Source organism: Anser anser (assembly GCF_964211835.1).
Source record: "Anser anser genome assembly, chromosome: 2".
Taxonomy (NCBI): domain Eukaryota; kingdom Metazoa; phylum Chordata; class Aves; order Anseriformes; family Anatidae; genus Anser; species Anser anser.
Window position 1 is genome coordinate 86,898,915 of NC_139721.1, and position 18,699 is coordinate 86,917,613.

At 34.8% G+C, this 18,699-nt stretch overlaps 1 protein-coding gene across 14 annotated transcripts in view; it reads left to right on the forward strand.

Annotated features, from left to right (window-relative positions):
- The window catches only part of CDH18 (cadherin 18), a 543,479-nt gene that overhangs the window by 195,901 nt on the left and 328,879 nt on the right, over positions 1-18,699 (forward strand). For 10 of the 14 annotated variants that reach the window (XM_083824911.1, XM_083824906.1, XM_083824885.1 and 7 more), the window contains exon 1: positions 1,451-1,732. The exons of 3 other annotated variants lie outside the window; for them this stretch is intronic. The gene's annotated coding sequence lies outside the window, so the exon portion shown is untranslated. Of the gene's footprint in view, positions 1-1,450; positions 1,733-18,699 lie in introns of those variants that run through there. One more of the 14 variants, XM_083824901.1, reaches the window with a different exon arrangement.

The window sequence follows — 18,699 nt, forward strand, 5'->3', positions numbered from 1 at the left end:
AAGAGTGCTCTGAGGACACAGCCAGATACAGTAACCTGTAGTTCTTATGTATACAGAACAAATGACACATTCATATTTCTATCCCAAATCATTATTAATGTGTCTTAAAACACTTCTAGAAGTTTACTAGTTTTCTGGTCAATTCATATCAGAATAACAAAGTGAAGAATGACCTTCATTGGGGTATCTGGTTTCTCCATAACGATATGAGTTTGTCTATCAGCTTTTGTGTAGCCATGTCATTTCTGTAGAATTTCAGATTATGTATCAGAACAAATAATGTGATTGCTAAATGAAGCCTCTACTAGTATATAATGGCTTGATGCTATCAGTACCAACAGTTATAGAAGTGGATCTTAAAAGATTGATGGTAGATCACAAGAGAGAGTTTGTAGTGTATCAAAGTAATTTATATTGGCTTGAGACAAGATTCTTCATATTCAACATATTCTTTATTTTCCATAGTCACTACACTACACTACTTTATACACACAATTACTTAGTGCTGTCTTAGACAATGTCTGAAATTCCTGTTATCTGCATATGGGAGGAAGTGGAAAGTTTTTAGTTATTTTCTTTAGTTTTGCTGCTCACTCAGGAATTCCCAGGCTATTCCAGCTGACTGTATGTAGACAGTAAAAGATTATAACTGGCTAAGGAGAGTCATACAAGACAATGGATATTTTGCATGTTTGATCAAAAACAGTCTTCAAAGTCTTGACCCTGTCTCTGTTAGGTATCTTGTGTCTCTCTTTAACTAAAATATGGAGCTTTCCTTCTCTGTCAGTAGTGGCATTTCCTTTGCAAAAAGAAATCAAGAACTTTTGAAATCCCTATGATTCTGTTTTATGAACACAGTCAGAAACATTTAAGTATGCCATTTCTTACTTGTTAATACTTGGTTGTTCTTTGTATTAAGCAGATAAAAATGTAGGCAGAGGAAAAGTTTAACACTAGTTACTGTAGAAGCCTATGATGCACAACACTGTTGATTTGAAAGAATTGCAGTATCACTTCTTTCAGAAAATGAAGCTGCTGGAATAAGAAAATATCTTTTTGAAGAGAAATTGCTACCAAGAAAGGGAGGAGGTTGCTTAGGAGATGTTCAAAAAGTCTACATGTGATGAAGCTAGAAGCAATGAAGTTTTGAAGTTATATCTAAAGAAATTATTTGGAATTTCTCCCAACGAAGTGATAGGAATGGTAATCCTGTTCTGGTTCACAAGTTACTTACCTTTAACAAAGATTGAAAAATTCTGTTCCTTATGCTTAGAAAAACAGCTTCAGCTGTGGTAAGCTGTCAAGGGGGAATTACTTCAAAAGTGGAAGAAAGCAAGTCACACTCGTCTATAGAAAGAAAATTTCTTTCATAGTCATGTCATCTTAAAATATCTGAATGTGTAAGAAAGATTTTTATTCATTTATCAGGGATTTAGTTTAGGTTGAGAAGTTTTTTTTTTTTTCTTTCTTCTTTTTATGACTAAGTTCAGATTGATTTTAGTCGTAGTTTAGCCCTCATGTGAATTAATCTGTTAATGAAACCCCTTGTGATGGGTTACAGCAGCAGCTGTTGCAACACCCCTCCCCCTTGTCCTACACAGGGAGGTTTCTGGTTTGAGGTTGCCCTGTGGTGGCCTCAAACTTTCTGGGAGAATTCTAGATTAGGTCTCAGCTTGCTGTGTGTGGTTTTGGATGTATATTATAAGCGGCTGTTGGCATCTATGATGAACAGGTAAAAATATATAGTCTTTAGATTGATCTCTTCTGTAGATGTAGATTGTTGGTATCTTTGGATGTATGTAAGAAATGCTAATGTGCAAAAAGACAGTTATGTGAATGGAGCATTTGTTAAAATAACCAGTTTTAATAACTGGAAAACACTTATATTAAAGAGGTTAAAAATTGGGACCAAGTAACGGTTTTAAGGATATGTTATTTCTTTCAACCTTGAGATTTTTGGCTAGAAGAATAAGAAACTTCTTAAGTGTGTGGAAAACACACTAGATAAACCTTCAAACAGAAAACTGCAACAGCTATGTTAAATAAGTGGTGATACCAGTTCTGAAAATTGTTTTGAGGTTGCACTTTAAATCAATCTTAATATCTAAGAATTTCAGTAAACTATATTTTTTTTTTCTTTTCCCTAAAAAGATAAATTATTCAAAACTGAAATTAGAAATTAACTTCATTGTTCAATAGAAATAAAATATAGCCAGCATTTGTTACACGAGACTGTATGAAGAGTTTTTACATATATTAATCTTGTGTTCTTGTATTGTATCTAATGGGCTTTGGCATAGCAATGTTCACCTCAGTGTGGAAACCAATTTTGTTTCTGTTTAAGCAGGTAAAGAGCTGGGATCTACCAACAAAGCCTGGTTTTAATTGGAAATGAAAAATAGACATATTTTCCAAAAGTAGGCTTTAGCATTTTCTTTCTTTCATCTCAAAATTGGGAATAAAATGATGAAGCGTTAATTCTCAACAGTTTCTCAAGAAGTGTTCTTCAGTGGTAGGTTACAAAATTTCAGTGATCCAAACTGGGCAAAGCAGCAACACTAAACATAATGACAATTTTTACTATTATTTGAGTAATGCTCCACATTAGAGTTGTTGTGGGGGGAAGGAAGGCTGCTATGTGTGTGCAGTCTGCTGCTGCCTATGAGAAGAAATGGCACTGCATAAAAAAATATTTATAAGTTTACTTGCATGGTTTTTTTAAGTGATGTTTTCTAGCACAGGATGTTTCTAAAAAGTTTCTTGCCTGGAAGACTACTTTTTTTTTCCTTTATTTTTCCCTCTGTGTAATGATCTAGGGAAGGCAATCCATCAGTTCTGCTCTGACTCAGCCATACATTTAATCAGATAAGTTATACTAATTCTTGAGAATATGTTGAATATCTTTTTTTTAAAGGTCACATTGTTACTTGAATTTCAGTCCATTGTATACTGCAGACATTAATGCTTCCTTTGTGAGACTTCAGAATGTAGAACTACTGGGGTTAACACTCTTCTGAATTTTATGTGGCAGTGACTTTATTCAATTAATTAATTAGTACTTGTATTTTACTCTTGTTAATGTCAGCCGAGCATATATGAACACACACTCCTTGCTGAAAGCACTATAAATTTGGGTTTATAGTTATGTGTACTACAAAATAAAAACTCTGCTGACAAAGCTCAACAATTGCTGCAGCTGGTTTTATTACAAGTATGATTCATCTGGAAGACTAAGTAAAATCATGCTCTGTACCATTTCAGCTGCAGCTGTTAATTTGCCAACTGTGTATCATTTGTAGCTTAATTGAGGGTATATTCTTCACACCTTGTGTACTTTTACTTACCTGCATCACAGATTTGAAATTTAGAGCTATCCTTCAATATGCACAACTCTGTATTGCATCTTAGAAAATGGAGTACTTGGTTAGATGATAAGGTGGTGTAATTACATTCATTATCCTTCTCGTAATCTATCTCTGGGGGAAAAAGCTCTTCTAAATTTTCTGTATTGGTTTCAAGACATAACTGAGGTTATGTTTTCTCTTTTAAATTTTTGTTTGTTTTTGGTTTGTTTCATTTTTAAACTTTAGTCATTCAGTGGTGCTTCTCATTTTACTTTTTTCCTCATTTCTCCCCTGGAAATTATCTATGCGTTTCTCATTAGCAAGCTTGCTTTTCCATGCTTAATGGTATCATATGAAAATTAGATTGCTTGCTAGATACTTCTTGAGTGAAGAGTGTTGTCTAAAGCGTCTACCTTCTATCTAACTTATCTGTTGTGCATTTATTATGAACTGCCCTAAACCCTCAAACTTTGGCACAAATTTCAATGCTTTTTTTAATGTTTATTTTTAAGCTTGTGAGATAACTGCATAGGAGATATCCCTTTCGACAGAGAAGGTAGTTTATTAGTATTGACTAACTGAGAAGCAGCTAAAGATTGTGAGGTATTGTGTAGCAGCAAAGTATTGTGAGGGATGCTATAATACGGACATTAAACAAGTTGACATTGGTGTGTTTAGAACTGGATTTGCTTAACTGATGTAATCAAACAGATCAAGATCTTTCTGATAGGCTGTACTTATTTATGATGGCATTGGAATGGTACCTAGGCTGTCCTGTTTGTTTTCAGTGAATCGCCTAATCAGCCCAGAGAGAGGAAACAGCTTTCAGTATCATTTAGAAGAGCTGTGAACTTGACGGAGAAGAAAATAAGCCAGTATTTCATGTTTGCTTTAATGACAAGAAGTTGTGAAGTGCTTAGAGAGCAGATTTTCTTTCAGAAGAAGATAGCATGAACAGGAAAATGCAGAGCTGCCTTCATTTTTTCCCAGTGTAGGACTTCTGCCTTAGAGAAATTACATCTAGTAAATATCACCAGTTTCTGAAACGAGTGGGCTGTTTGGTGGTTATGAAGTGCAGTGTTCATTGCTTCTTACTCATAATGTTACATCTTTGAGGAAATAGATGTGTATATTGATAACTTTGTGCCACTTTTAAAATAACAGTATATTGAGATGTTCTTTGCACACATTCTAAAAGTGAAATTGGAAACTACTTTTGGAAACATTTGCGTTAATCTCAAGGTTTTTTTAATTATTTTTTTAAATTGAAAGAAGTCTTTTGGGGAAACTTTCTAACAAGTCTTGAAAATAGATTTTTTTTTTTGCATTTATACATGTTCTATTCCCACATGATTTTCATTCATTCAAGAATTTTCTTGCTATACTTCTGTTTTAATTCAGTCATAACTTTTGCTCAGTCGACTCTTTAGTTTCACTTGTTATTTAAAGTGAGATTCTCAGGTTAATGGTCTCTCAGATTTTAACTATCATAGTATTGCAATAATAGGGTAATCCAATAGTATCAGTAATGCAGTTGGTAGTAAGTAACAATACAGTAGTACTAATACAATAGTATTACAATACTATTATTAGAAATGATCAAATAAAAGAAACTTAAGCTTGCAACTCCAATTTTATGTTTGATCCATCTTTCTCTACGCTGCTAGAGAAGAAAATCAATAAAAGGTGATACTTTTCTTCCTTGAAGATTATAGACCAAGTACAACTGCAGTTTCTTAAGACTGTGCATGTGATGTTGGTTTAAATAAAAACAATTACTTTGAGAATAGTCAAGTGAAAGAAAAATTTCATCTTTCCTTTTCAGTTTCTAATGAATATATTTCTTACTTTGTGCATTGGAGTATAAAATGAGAAAGCCATTCCACAACATTCATCTTCCATTATTTAAGAGATTTATTTTTCTGCGGATGTTTACAAAGGAATTCAATCCAGCTAAAGTTGGAGTTGAGGAAAAACAAGTTTAAACTGATGACTTAACAAATGACAGAAATAATCATGATGAGTTCTAAATTAGAAAAATAGACTCTTATTTAAAAAAAAGAGATTTTGAGTTCTTCTTTCCGTTATATTTGATATTGTATTGGTTTCTTATGTTATGCTTGTGCAATTTCATTAAAATAATACTAAATGATGAAAATTTGAGGGGATAAAGCTTGTATTTTCAAGTTAATATTAAGGTTCTGGAAAAAAATTGAACATATTCCATGTAGCCCTTCTGTCTTCCACAGATATGACCATATGGTCATATGCATGCAGTCAGTCCTTAAATTTTCATTCTGTTTTCAAGTGTGCTAAAATGGTATTGACACCTCATATCGCTTCTTTAAGCAAAAAGTCCTACACATATGGCAAGCATAGTGCTAACAAATCTGTAGCTAGTTCTCGCGCACAGTGCTGTGCTGAGTATAGTCAATCCAGACAGTCTTGGGAGGAGAAGTAGAACAGAATCTGCATAGCTATTATAGTCCCTCAGTATGTATTGTCTTACAATTTAATTTGAGAACTTATTTTATGTAAAGGTATGTTTGTTTGTTTAAAAAAAAAAAAAGAATTTGTACTTCCATTTCATGCTTAGGTTGTTTTTGTCCTGTTCTACTTTTTATATGTGGTTTAATGAAGCTGCCTGGCCATGTCTGCCAGTCCCTCCTTCTCAACTGGTTTACAATTGTCTACCAAAGATATAAGTAAGGAAGTCTAAAGGGGCATTGTGTTTGTACGTTGTGTGACAACTGGTTAACAGCTTGAATGGGTTTACTGCATTAGTGTTCCCTTGAGGGGAGGACAGACAGGACAGAATTTGAGCATCCCACCTGCTGTTTGCAGCAGCTAATCAGCAAGTCATCCTGTTTGTTCTAACTATCCTTGCAGTGCACAAATAGCTGCAGGCGCAGCATGTTTAATCTTTTGTTTAGCAGGGGTGTGTTAGGGGTGTTAGGGAGCTGATGTCATTGTCATAAAAATAGGAACAAACACAAATCTATAGAAAGAATAACTTTTTTCTCTGTTCGTGGAACAATTTGTTCATACTGTGTTTTTAGTGATTGGTAATGTACAGGTATCAAAGCATAATGTGTTTTCATCAGGTACATCAAGTAATTTTTGAAGGAATCAGACCTATATAATTGATTTGCCAATTCTGTAGCAAGGTTTGCAGGTCAGGCAAGGTTTGTATGGCCATCTAAAAATAGCTGACTGTTAAGCTACATTTTCTTCTGAAAGACCTTCTAAATATGCATATAAGACTCTTAAAACCATTCAAAATACATCTTATTCTAAGTATATTCCAAATAACAGAAAAAATAGAGCACAATGCTAGAGAGACACAGATGGGATGTGGGGGAAATCAGCATTTGTGAAAACCTCTAGGAATTTGTGCTATTTAGAGGCAGGGTGTGTGATATTGGTGGAGAAAGGAAGCCAAACCACATGTAGACAACACGACTGACTTCAGCTGGAAGAAAGCATGTGCAAGAGAATGCCTCTTCGCTACTCAATTCTGGAAATTTTTAATCTGTTGTGAGAGTAATGTTGAGAGAGAGAGCAGGTGTAATGTTGTTCTGAAGCTCCTGGAGGCAGAACCCCATATCAAAATCTAGAACTCAAAAAGGCCTTCAGGATCTTGCATGACAGAATACTTACCGAAGAATCTTTTTTGATAGCAAGGGCTGGTCATAGGTTTATGATTGTTGGAAAGAAATAGACAATATGTGTGCCCTGTTACAGATATCTAGATCAGGATAAGATGAACTGCAGTGAAAAAAATGTTTCCCTCCATTGACCGTAAAGAGTCTAAATGACTAGCTGATGTAGACATTTTCAAAGTCGAAATGTGGGCAGATTGAACCCCCCACAGTCTGTTAAGATGCTTTATGGAGACTGAAAGTGTATGTGTAAACGTGACCCTTCTCAGGTTCTGTTTTCAAAATCCTTTCAATGTGCTAATGCTAATAATGTTATGAGCAAATTGAGGTACTTAAAATGATTATATTTAAGAAGTGTTTTACTAAGATAAGCGCTGCACAATGTAGGTGTTACAATGACAAGGAAACAAGTTATTAGAAGAACCTGACAAATACAATTTAAGTTATTTGTCTTTCAGATCTGTATAGAACTTTTGTGTTGCTTCAGTACCAAGGGAAATATTTAGATAAATCAGCTGCCTCCATCTTTGTTGTGCTGAGTATGTGAAGGACAGTGTGAATCCCTAGACAGGACATACTGTAATGTAGTCTAAGATATCTAAATCATTAGTGAAACTTTAACAAATCTATTTTCATCTTTTTTTAGGAGCTGCAAAATACTTTAGTGAGACTTTATATATATATATTTTACATCTATAAAACCACTGGAAACTTTACTTTTAGTTCTATTTCAGATTCTTAGGTGGAGAGAGTTCTAGTTTGGCTGTTTTTCATATGTTCTTCACTCTCTACTCAATTTTTAACATAAAAAGCATCTCATCTTCCCTCAGATGAAAATTACTTCATATTGCTGTATTCTTCACCATTAATTTCTCACTTTGTTATTAAAAATGAAAGAGTAAAACAGTAGCAACAACTTAGCCTATTCTTTCTCTGTGCTTCAATAGAAAATGAAGAGGTACTCAAGTAAGAAAGTTGTGTTCAATACTTAGCCTAATTTCTGTTCCTATTGGCTAGTGTTGTACCAGGAGCACAGGAGGAGAAAGACAGGAGCTATCTTAAGCAGCAGCATCTTATGACAACTCACACTGCTAATTGAAAGGGAAAACCAAATGTTATTTCTCTGCAGTCATCATCCTTGCAGAATTATTTGGAATTATTGTGAGTGGAAGCTGTGTGCTTTTATTCTGGAAAATAGAAGACCTACTTCCAGTGAGCACGAAAATTTTTATGGAGAATTTTAGATATCAGCAGTGGCAGATCAATTTGGATCTAGTAGGAGAATGTGTAAGTTAATTAACTTAAATATCAACTTAAATACCTATTTTAAGCAATCGCTTTTTGAAAATGTAGTTAATTTTTGTGAATACCTGCATAAAGACTACATGTACAGCTTTTCTATAAATTTTGATAAGTTGTGACATGAAGTGAAATGGTGTTTAAGTCTGTTCTATACTATACATCCCAACAGAGAAAACGAGAGACTCATTTTTTTTTGCAGGCAAAAAAAAACCCTTGTCACTGCCTTTATTTATTTATTTTTGTGAGGAAGAGTGAAGTGATCCTACGTACCACTAGCATGTTCAATTGAAACATCCAAAATTAAGGTGGTGGCTTTTTTTGTTTGTTTTTGGACAAAAGATGTAAGACATGTTCACATGCAGGAATATTTATTACCTAGGTCCAAGCTGATGACATATCAAGTCTAATGGCAAAGTGTAGAAAATCAAGGGGAAGAGAAACTCTTCCCCAGAAGCCTACTGAGAATCAGCAGTAGGGTCCCAAATGAGAGTCCAGGGTCTGGAACTGGGGGAGAGGCACTGTCTATCGTAGGAGGTGGTGGTGATGACTTTTGTTGCCATGCTTTTTCTTCAATACTTTATCTTTCTCATTTTACATAAGATTTTTAGTAAAACTGGCTGCTAAAACTATGTTACCTGCCTAAATGAGTCAATTTTTTTTCTCTCATGCTGAGAGCACAAGAGTTTTGTTCAGGATTACTGCAGCGCTGTCTATGTACATGTGGGAGTTCATGGTACAGAATCTGCGTGGATGTGTTCACACGAACAACAGCTTGTGTGGATTACTTACATTCACATGGGTAACAAGAAAGAAAATCTTAAAATGGGAAAAATACTGTCTTTTAGAAGACAGTCACTAGCTGTGCTCTGTGCCCTTCTTGTAGGTGCTTTTTGTCCTTCACAAAATGGGTTTAGTAGTCTGATTGAGGTGCTAATTCATTACTTTACTGCAATATTGTGTATCCCTCAGGAGCTGTCACATAATCGGCCCATGTTATAAATGACTGAGTCCCAAATAGGATTACAATCAAAGTTTACAATTTATTAAATGAACAGAGGCAAGCAAACAGCGCTGGGTGCGCCGGGAGTCTCTGCTCCACCAGGACGCGCACCTGTTACATAAGGCGGTTGGTTTTTATGCTCCTAGGCTAATACATATTCATTACTACTTCTAGAAGAGGCAGGGTTATTATAATTGGTTTCCCGAATCCGAAGTCCTCCCAGGTGCGCCTGCTTATCAGTCTCTGTTAGTTTCTCGGGGGCCGCTCGGACAGGGAGGCTCATATTCTTCCTCCTTATCTAGTGGTCTCTTGGCCGGCTGTCAGAAGTTACTGCACGTCCGTGCAGAGTCAGCAGTTTTTCTCTGAAGAAATCCCTTTGTTCTCTTCTCGCCTAAACCCAGGCCTCAATGTTAACCCTTCAAACCCCTTAGTGGCACGAATTGCTGGACCATTCCTTGCAGCCCATAACAGAACAATCTGGGTAACTGCAAGTGTTGCAATTAAAGTACTTATTGAGTACTGAAGGCTTGATGTTTTACTTCTCATCAAGTTGTGCAGTTCTTGCACTTCAAAATGAGTATAAAACGTCACAATAATTGAGAAATATAAGTAACTGTCAAGGTACAGAACAAGTTCTTGATGTTTTGAAGTTCTCTGAATGCTGGTGCAGCACTTTCAAAAATTCTTTAAGCAACAACTGAGTAGCAGTTCTTAAACTAATGATTTGGGAGTCCCCTGCTAGCACACTAATGATCCAGGCAGCAGCATAAATCAGCTGCTTTAGTTTAAGTACTTCTTGAATGTACATAAAGCCTTGCTTTATTGGGAATTGAACTAACTACCTGCAGTCTGAAAAGCAATAAGTTGGGCATTTAAACAAAGGTGAATTACTAATAAGAGCAAAAGTTGTCTTCCTCTGTGTGTCGTCTGAAAGCTTTCAGCTGTGTGGATGGAAGGGTGTTACTGCAGATTTTTTTATTATTTTTTGATATTACCATGTTAAATTTCAGGAGAATCATATGATTCCTCAGATCTTTTTCCTAATGCTACCTTAGAAATCAGTGACTCACAAAAGTGTTCTAAGAAAGGCCTTTGCAGTATGGAAGAGACAACACTTCTACAGAATTTCACACCTTTGTTATGTTTCCCCTAATTTGTTAAGCAGCTGTGCTGATTTTCCAGTAAGTTTAAAATAAAATGACAACAGTACTACCAGTGTAGAATCTTCTGCCTGCTTTCATTTCTGAGAAGTTACCTGAGCAATTTTATAGCTTATTGCTGTCTGTCTGTCCCAGTGACCAGGAGGAGGTTAGGCAAAAATGCCAGGAGGCCTATATTAAGTTCAAACATATGTAGCACTTTAACTAGATAAAGAGGAAATAAGACCTTGTGTGTCCATATTAAATATAGATTCTAGTATTGTCTCAAAGTAGTGTAGAGGAATGTATTATTAAAACAGCACTTACGAGCAAGCTATCCTGGAGACACAGTCCTTACAGTAATCTTATAGCGACATTTCACATGTCAGCTCAGGGATTCTGAGAGGTTCCTGAAAGCAGGTTAAGATTTTCCTCTACCTGGAGCAGTGTTCCTGCTGCTGTTTTTATGCAGGCCCCAGCAATTATCTGACCAAGTCACGAGCCAGTTCAGGATGTTCACAAAGCTAAAAAAGGCAAGCAAATAAAATGTTGTTCGCACCTGATAGGTAAGAAAACTGAAGCAACATCTGCCTAAACTGCCTGGATTGTACAGTGATAAGAATTTGCTAACTCACTTGTTCTCTAACATCAAAATTGTACTCCAATTAATGAAGTAGTATTTTCATTTTTTTTACTTTTTTTTTTTTTAATTTAAACACTATAGTTGCAGCTGAAACTCAACTGTCTAATGAAAAGTAAGCATTTCTCTAATGTTTCTCCTAATGCAAGCATTATTGCATCATCATCTTTTCCTTTTTGCTCCTAGCCCAGGCTAGCTGGCATCTTTGCTCTCCTTCAGCAACACAGATTGCTACAGTCAGCACCGTAAACACAAATCCTTTGGTCGTTTCAAATCCTTTCCTCATCCTGAAGTCACAGATTACTTTCAACAGAGTCAGTTTTGGGGAAGCTGAAAATTGTTCTGTAACCTCCCTGAACAGCCTGAGACCTGATTATAGTCTATGAAGAAAAGATTGTATACCAGTGTGCAATTTAGAATATGCTGTGGGAACTTCTGTGAGTCTGAAAGTATTCTTTTAAGTGGTGGCTTATAAATATTATGCTTCCTTTATCCTGGGATGTCTCTTTTATGTGAAGATCAGACTTCAAGCAGGCTGAAGGAAAGCAAAGCCTTTACTTCTGTATATCCAAAGGGAGCTCTCAACAATCACTTCTGTTTGTTTTACAGGAAAATAAGCTCATACCATTTTTTGTTTTCACTGTCATTCTCTGAAGAAAACTTATGATGCCTTTGGTTTCTGTTTTGTCCTGTTTCTGTTTAATACAACTGTATTCCTCTTTCTTGAGTATTTGCTCTTTAGTAAGTCTAGTTTTCTCATTTCTAGATGTTTGGTTTTGTTCTTCTGGTAATATAAATTAAAATGGCACTGCAGCCAGAAATCTGAGACTGTCTGAATTGAGAGTAAGCACTGTTAGACTTGCCTGGAATTTTAACAACAAAGTATTTTTGTGCCAGGAAATGCATGTTTGTTTAAAGCAAGCTATATTGAATTTGAAAAATTAGTTATTGGAAGACGTAACACATTCTGATAGTATATAATATTTATTCTTTGGAATTACTAAATGCATTATGTAATATATAGATGTGTGCGTGTATATATCTATAACATATACAACATGTAAATTTAAATGAAGCATTCCGACATACTTCACATTTATTCAGAACTTTGACTAATAGTTTTGATTATCACCTCCTTCTCCCTCCATTTTTTTAACCCGCAACTCCCACTTTAGACTTGTTAATTGAAAGTAAATAATAGGAAAATAATTCTACTTAAAATATTAAATATTTTTTTCCATCTCTTTATACGAAGAACTCTTTTTGTGTGTGTGTGAAGTGAGATCAGTTATCGAGTTGTATAATGTGAATGCTTTCCATTGGCAATGAATTAAAAACAAAATCACTAGAAGATGTTTGGGGTTTTGTGCATTGAAAGGTTAATTGGTAACACACAGCTATGATCTCTTTCAGCCAGAGATTTAGCTACCTAATTTATTACGGCTTCCTCATAAATTAGATGTGATGCTTTAGTAAGCGAAGGGTCACTTTTTCTAGTGGAATTCTAATGTGATCTCTAAATGTTGTGTGCTAATGTATATACATGAGTAACTACTAGTGCAAATGACCTTTGGACTGTTCTAGTAAAGTCTGTAGTTGTTACAGATACCTGAAACCTATCGTCTGTGCTCAAAGTATGCTTCGTCTTCACTCCAGATAGATGCTTGTATAGACCATTAAAAAAATTGCTTTGATAATATGGACATAAGCAGTTGTGAAATTTCTTTTAAGTAAAGCATTTAAATGAGAATAGGACTTAGCATACTTCACTCTGTTCTTGAAATCATGAACAATTTAAATAATGCATAAAGTTCAGATATCTGTAAAACTAGTGATAACCTAGCATTTTATTGTTTACAAATGAAATCTCAGCAGTGAAATAAAACTATTAAGCACTTAATAAAGATTTCTAAGACTTCTGTCATGCTTTGCCTACTTTTCTAAGAACAAACATGACCATTATACTGTTTTATTAAGACTTTTTTCATTTTTTATTTATTTATTTTATTTATTATTACACTATTTTATTAAGAATTTATTTTTCTTTGTCCTCCTAGTCCTTTTTGTTTGTTTGTTTTGCGTACTCTGAATATAGATTTGAGGCTTTGAATGGGGAGAAAAGAGTATTTACATTCTCAATGATTTGGAGACTCATGGACTTGGATATGGATCTCGTGTACTTCTGCATGTATGGACTAAGCAAAATCTTGCTACTTCTTACTCAACGTAGCCAGTATAGAGCAGTGAAAAGAATCGAAGAATTATGGGAGGCTGGAAGGGACCTTAAAGACATCTGATTCCAACCCCCTGCCATGGGTAGGGGCACCTTCCATTAGACCAAGTTGTTTATGGCCCCATCCAACCTGGCCTTGGACACCTCCAGGGATGGGGCATCTGCAGCTTCTCTGGGCAATCTGTTCCAGGGCCTCACCACCCTCTGAGTAAAGAATTTCTTCCTTATATCTAATCTAAATCTACACTCCTCTTAAAGACTGCATCAGGAGAAAAATCAATACAGTTTCTTTCTCCACAAATAGAAATGGTACCAGAGACAGAACTGGTGCCAAAATTGAGTTAAAATGGAGGCATGGATTTGTTCTTCTGTCATTGAGTAACTGCATTACTCTTTATTCAAGGAAGATTGTCTGGTGGTACACTGATTCTTAATAATGTAGGTCTTATTTTAGTCCAGTATAAGGAAAAGAATCAGAAACTTGAAGAAAACAAGGCTATGTGTTTGGCGGCAACAACAACAACACCAAAAATAATTAAAACAGACCTAATTCAAGAAGAAAAGAACATCCCGGGAAAAAAAAAAATCAGTTCTAACTCAGCTCTATGAAAGAGTGATATTTTGACTATGTATGGCTGTACAGTATTGTTTTTTTAGTTTAATCACTTATTACTGTTCAAAATGTTTTTTACCCTATTGGTCCCCTTTATTTCCAGATGTCTCTTCTCTTCAACTTCTGTATACCTGGTCTTCAAGAACCTCTTACAGTGATTTGAAGCACATGTACAGTTCAGTGACATAGCGGTGCTTGTAATCACCAACCAACCTTTTGGCTGTAACCTGATGTATTTAAAGCTTAATTGGTGTAGGTAACTTCAATATTTTCTGAGTATCTTTATGAATGTTCCTAGTGCTTCCAGAAGCAAATGTATTAAAATAAACATAAGAATACCTGTTCAGAAGTGGGTAGAAATAGTGTATTTGGTGACATAGGAGCACTTCTTTGCTTGATTTTTGATTTATTTTTATTTCATGTTTTTCCTCAAACTAAGAGAGGCTGTTATAAACATTCAAGGGTTCGGTAATAGGTACAGGCCAGAACTTGAACGCTGCATCAGTTTTCAGTGTAGAAACAGGAATAATGGCAGTTCTCTATCATTAGAGGTCTATGCCCATACAGATGTTAATACCTTATGAAGGTCAAATGATATGCACGTGGGATTTGTCCAGTGTAGTAAATGTCCTTAATTAAGCAGTCTAAAGTAAGTAAAAAAAGAAGTCACAGGTCATTTAACTTCCAGGACTCTTCCTCAGGAATGATAGGTATCAAGTCATACTACAACTTTTAGTCACCCATGCTCTGGAACTAGCACTGTAAGAAATGTCCCTAAGTTTTAACTGTGTCATTAGTTTTGCTATTGTCAAGTAAATTAGTGAAATTAATTTCAAGTGTGGTGGTTCTTATCCTAGAAGTGTTGTAATGTCTTGTCTTTCCCAGAGAATTGTAATGGACTTAATTAAAAGTATTGGGTAAAAAGTGTCCAGCGAAGTTAAATCTTGACAGCATGCCTGTTTTAGATATCAGTTGCCTGATGCCTCGCAGTGTTATCTGGGTGTGAGGAAGTATTTGTTGTTTGTTGGAAATACTTACAAATGTCAAAATGAAATGTTGTTTAAGCTGTTCTAAAAGAACCCAAGCTCTTCTGCAAGCAATACTGATATACTCTTTCTTCTAGAAACAAAGGGTAGGAATCAATTGCAACATCCTGGAGCTTTGGAAATTGAAGGGTCTTGAGTGGCATCATACTCCTTAATGTCTAGTTCAGGTCTGCTTAACAATGAACTGCTTATAATGGAAAATGAGGAAAAAATGATGCTGGTAGGCTAAAGCAACCTAAATCTTATTTTTACTTGAAATATTTTAATGTTAATTTTGCACTCTATGACATTAACCCAAACACATCAATTTTTCTATGAGTTGATTAATATTCATGCTTGTTATCTACTTCATATAAAAAAATGCAAAAAAAAGGGGGGGGGCGCAAAAAAACATGGCAGGTAAGAAAAAGCATATATATATGGCAGCTTTGCACAGCTATATTTACATAGTGTTTTCTTCGCACTGCTTCAGCTTAAAATCTTCTACAGATTTGTGAGTTTAGATAGGATATAGTTTGGGAGATAATCCCATAAATTTATTTAGGTTCAGTAAGTGTGCCTAAGAACTCTGCCTTTCCTTGCCATGGTTAGCACATGGTTTTGATTTTTTTTATTTTTTATTTGAAACAGGTGTTTAAGTGGGTTTTCATTCACTTTTGTTCTTGTCTTGTTTTTAATCAAACCAGATTTTTTACTTTTAAGATGCGTTATTTTTTGCTTGATTACTTAGGCAAATGATGTTGAAGACATTTATATAACAGTCTCTACATTGTTGCTGAAGCTTTTTCTTTATTCTTTGCAAGTGGTTGAAAATCAAGAATTTAGGAGCAGAATTATTTAGTTTGTCTCCAGAAAGTGAACTTTTTCAGTTATATTTTGCTTTGAGACTAAGTAATAGATTATAGGTAAATCAAATGTAAGCTGAAAACTTCAGTCATTGTCACTGCTGGCTGCAATTATTTTTCCTGTAAGTAAGGATATACTGAGATGTTTGTGGTGTTTTTTGTTTTTAAGTATTGGTTTATTTAGGAATACCAAGAGAAAAATCCATGTTTTAGAGCTCTATCTTCTCTTCTCCCTACTATAACAACAGCAAGAAACTTTCATTCAGTTACTCTGACACAAACATAGATGTGTGCTAGTAGCCCACATTCATGTGTTTTTAAACAAATTGAACTTTAGTGAAGAAGTGGGTGACATGTGTAAGTCCTTAAAATGCCAAGATAATGAAAGTATTAGTAAAACGTGCTCCCCCAGTCTGATAAACTTTATTCTGTGTCTTTTTTTTTTTTTCCTAGAGATAAATGTATAAGTTTAATCAATGTACCTTTGTTTGTAGTAATGTTTTTACCTTAGGAGCTGTCAGTTGACATTAACAAGACACAGTGGAAAATTTGTAAGGAAAATATTCTCATTTTCTGGCCTTTTTTTTTCCTGAAACCTTCTGCAAATATGATTTCTGAGAATTCAGTCACTACCGTAGTGATAAGATTTGAACTCATTTTTCCATACTTCATAACACAACATTGCTGACACAGTTCTATGCTTCACGAATAAACTTTTTTTTTTTTGAAGTGTTCCTTGGTACAGGATTTGTGGCAGGAATTTTCCTTAAAGAAGCTAGGTCTCTAGATACCACTAAAATTCAGATTATGTGAATAACAGGGTACAAACTGATCAGTGGTTCTTTACAACCACTGTAGTGTATTCCTGTAGTGCAATTGTGCACTACAGGAAAAAATGACTGAGGAAAGAAAACAGTCAGTTTGCAAGACCAAAATCTTTCTAGTAGGAAGTGTGGGCCTTTAAGTATCTAGACCAAATCTGTGATTTTTTTTCCCCCAATCTGATATCATAAGAATGAAGTCATTTATTACATGTTTGACAAATCTGGATACATATGGTACTGAAATTGTGACTCTTAAGGCACAGTAAGAGAAGAAAACATCCAAATTGTCTGACTGATAGAATCAGATGTCTTTTCAAGTCTCTGAAAGCACCATAAAATCAATAAATCTGATTAAATGCTCCACTTAATCTGTTAATACAAAGGTGTAGTAGCTTGTGTGAGAGGCTACAAATGACTTAAATGTTGTTTCATGGAGCAAGGCTTCTACTTAATGTATCTCAATAAGAAAGATATTAATATGAAAGAAAGGAACATTTGTGGACACTTTCCAGCTAAATGTTGATCAAAACACCTGTCATTCAAGCAAGAGTTTTTCTCACTGTTGTTCAGTTATCATATTTTCAAAGTACCATGAAAATTTTATGGCACCCAGATTGAAATAGCTATTGGATGAAGAGAAGCTTTTGCTTCTGCTTTGGCCTTTTAAGTCTCAAAAATTGCTATGCAAAGAAGCAATCTGACAAATTGTACAAGACTCTGTTATATTATCAGTTAAAATAACACAAAACCCTTAAGTAAAAGCCACTTCGACTTCGTGTTTTTTTTTCTGTGTTGTTATAAATAAAGATTTGACCTTAATGGTAGCAGTGTGGTTACTTTAATTCACTAAACCTGAAATACGCAGCCTCCTAGCTCAGCCATATGTGATAATGTAATCATGCCATTTCTTGCATGTTATGCTGGATGCTGTTTTTTTCTCTTTTTGTAAAGCATATGTGGGCTTTTGTGTGTTCAAACTAGTGTGTGAGAGATTGTGTGCATTTGTGTTTGTATTTTTCTAGGGGGAAAAAAAAAGAAATAAGGACTTTAGAACTCGGTATTGTTAGAAATGAGGGTGACTTCTTTCTGACTTGCTACATTGCTGGCTGGTGGGTATGGAAATAAGCTCCAATTAACTCTTCAGTTATTTTTCTTTTCTGTTTTAGATTTGTCTACTTTTTATTACTTTGATTTGAATACCAACTTCATTTTTTATTTCTATATTCTATAAAGGTTCCATAAGACATAATCATCTCCCAGAACTGGGTTCATTTATTTTTATCCTTTAAAATAATTTGATTGCATTGGTACGTATGTTTAAAGTAATTTAAGGAAGTAAGTCCTTAGCAGAGGTTACAAATTGCTTTGTAAAGTGAAACAGAGAAGTTCAGTACCACCGAAGCTAAAAATGAAAAGGGCAATTGGTTTCTACATGTCTGTTATTTTCCTTTAAGACAATTTGATAAAGCGATCACTTCTTAATAAAAGGATCTTTTTAATGTTTTTTTTAAGAGATCAGATAAACCATGTTTTCTATTTCCAACTAATATATTGAAAAAATGATGCTCACAAGTAATAAGCATTTTTGTAGAAAAACTTTTGATGTTCTAACAATAATAACATTAACTGTAGTGGGTTGTCCCTAAATTCTCTTTACAGCGCTATGCCTCTTGAATTTTTAGGTAATTTATTAAAGAAAAACATGAGTCTTTTTTTTTTCTTAATTGTCCTAGGGAAATCAAACATGATTATACACAGGGTGGAAGGAATTGTCATTCAATAGCCACTCTTCATACACTTCATATATCGTTATAATATTGTTCTTTCAGTAGAATCTAAATGAGTAGACTTTTTTAGACTCTTGAAAGTTTGTGGTAAATTATGTTAACACATTTTATTTTAGGAATTTGTGAAATCATGGTTGTATACATATCCATTGAAAATCTGCTAAGGATTGCCTGATAGAAAGGTTTTTTTATATAGTGCCCTATTTATGAGCTTGCTTGTGGATTGCCTTTTAAGAGAATGTCTCCCTGCACAGATGACATTCA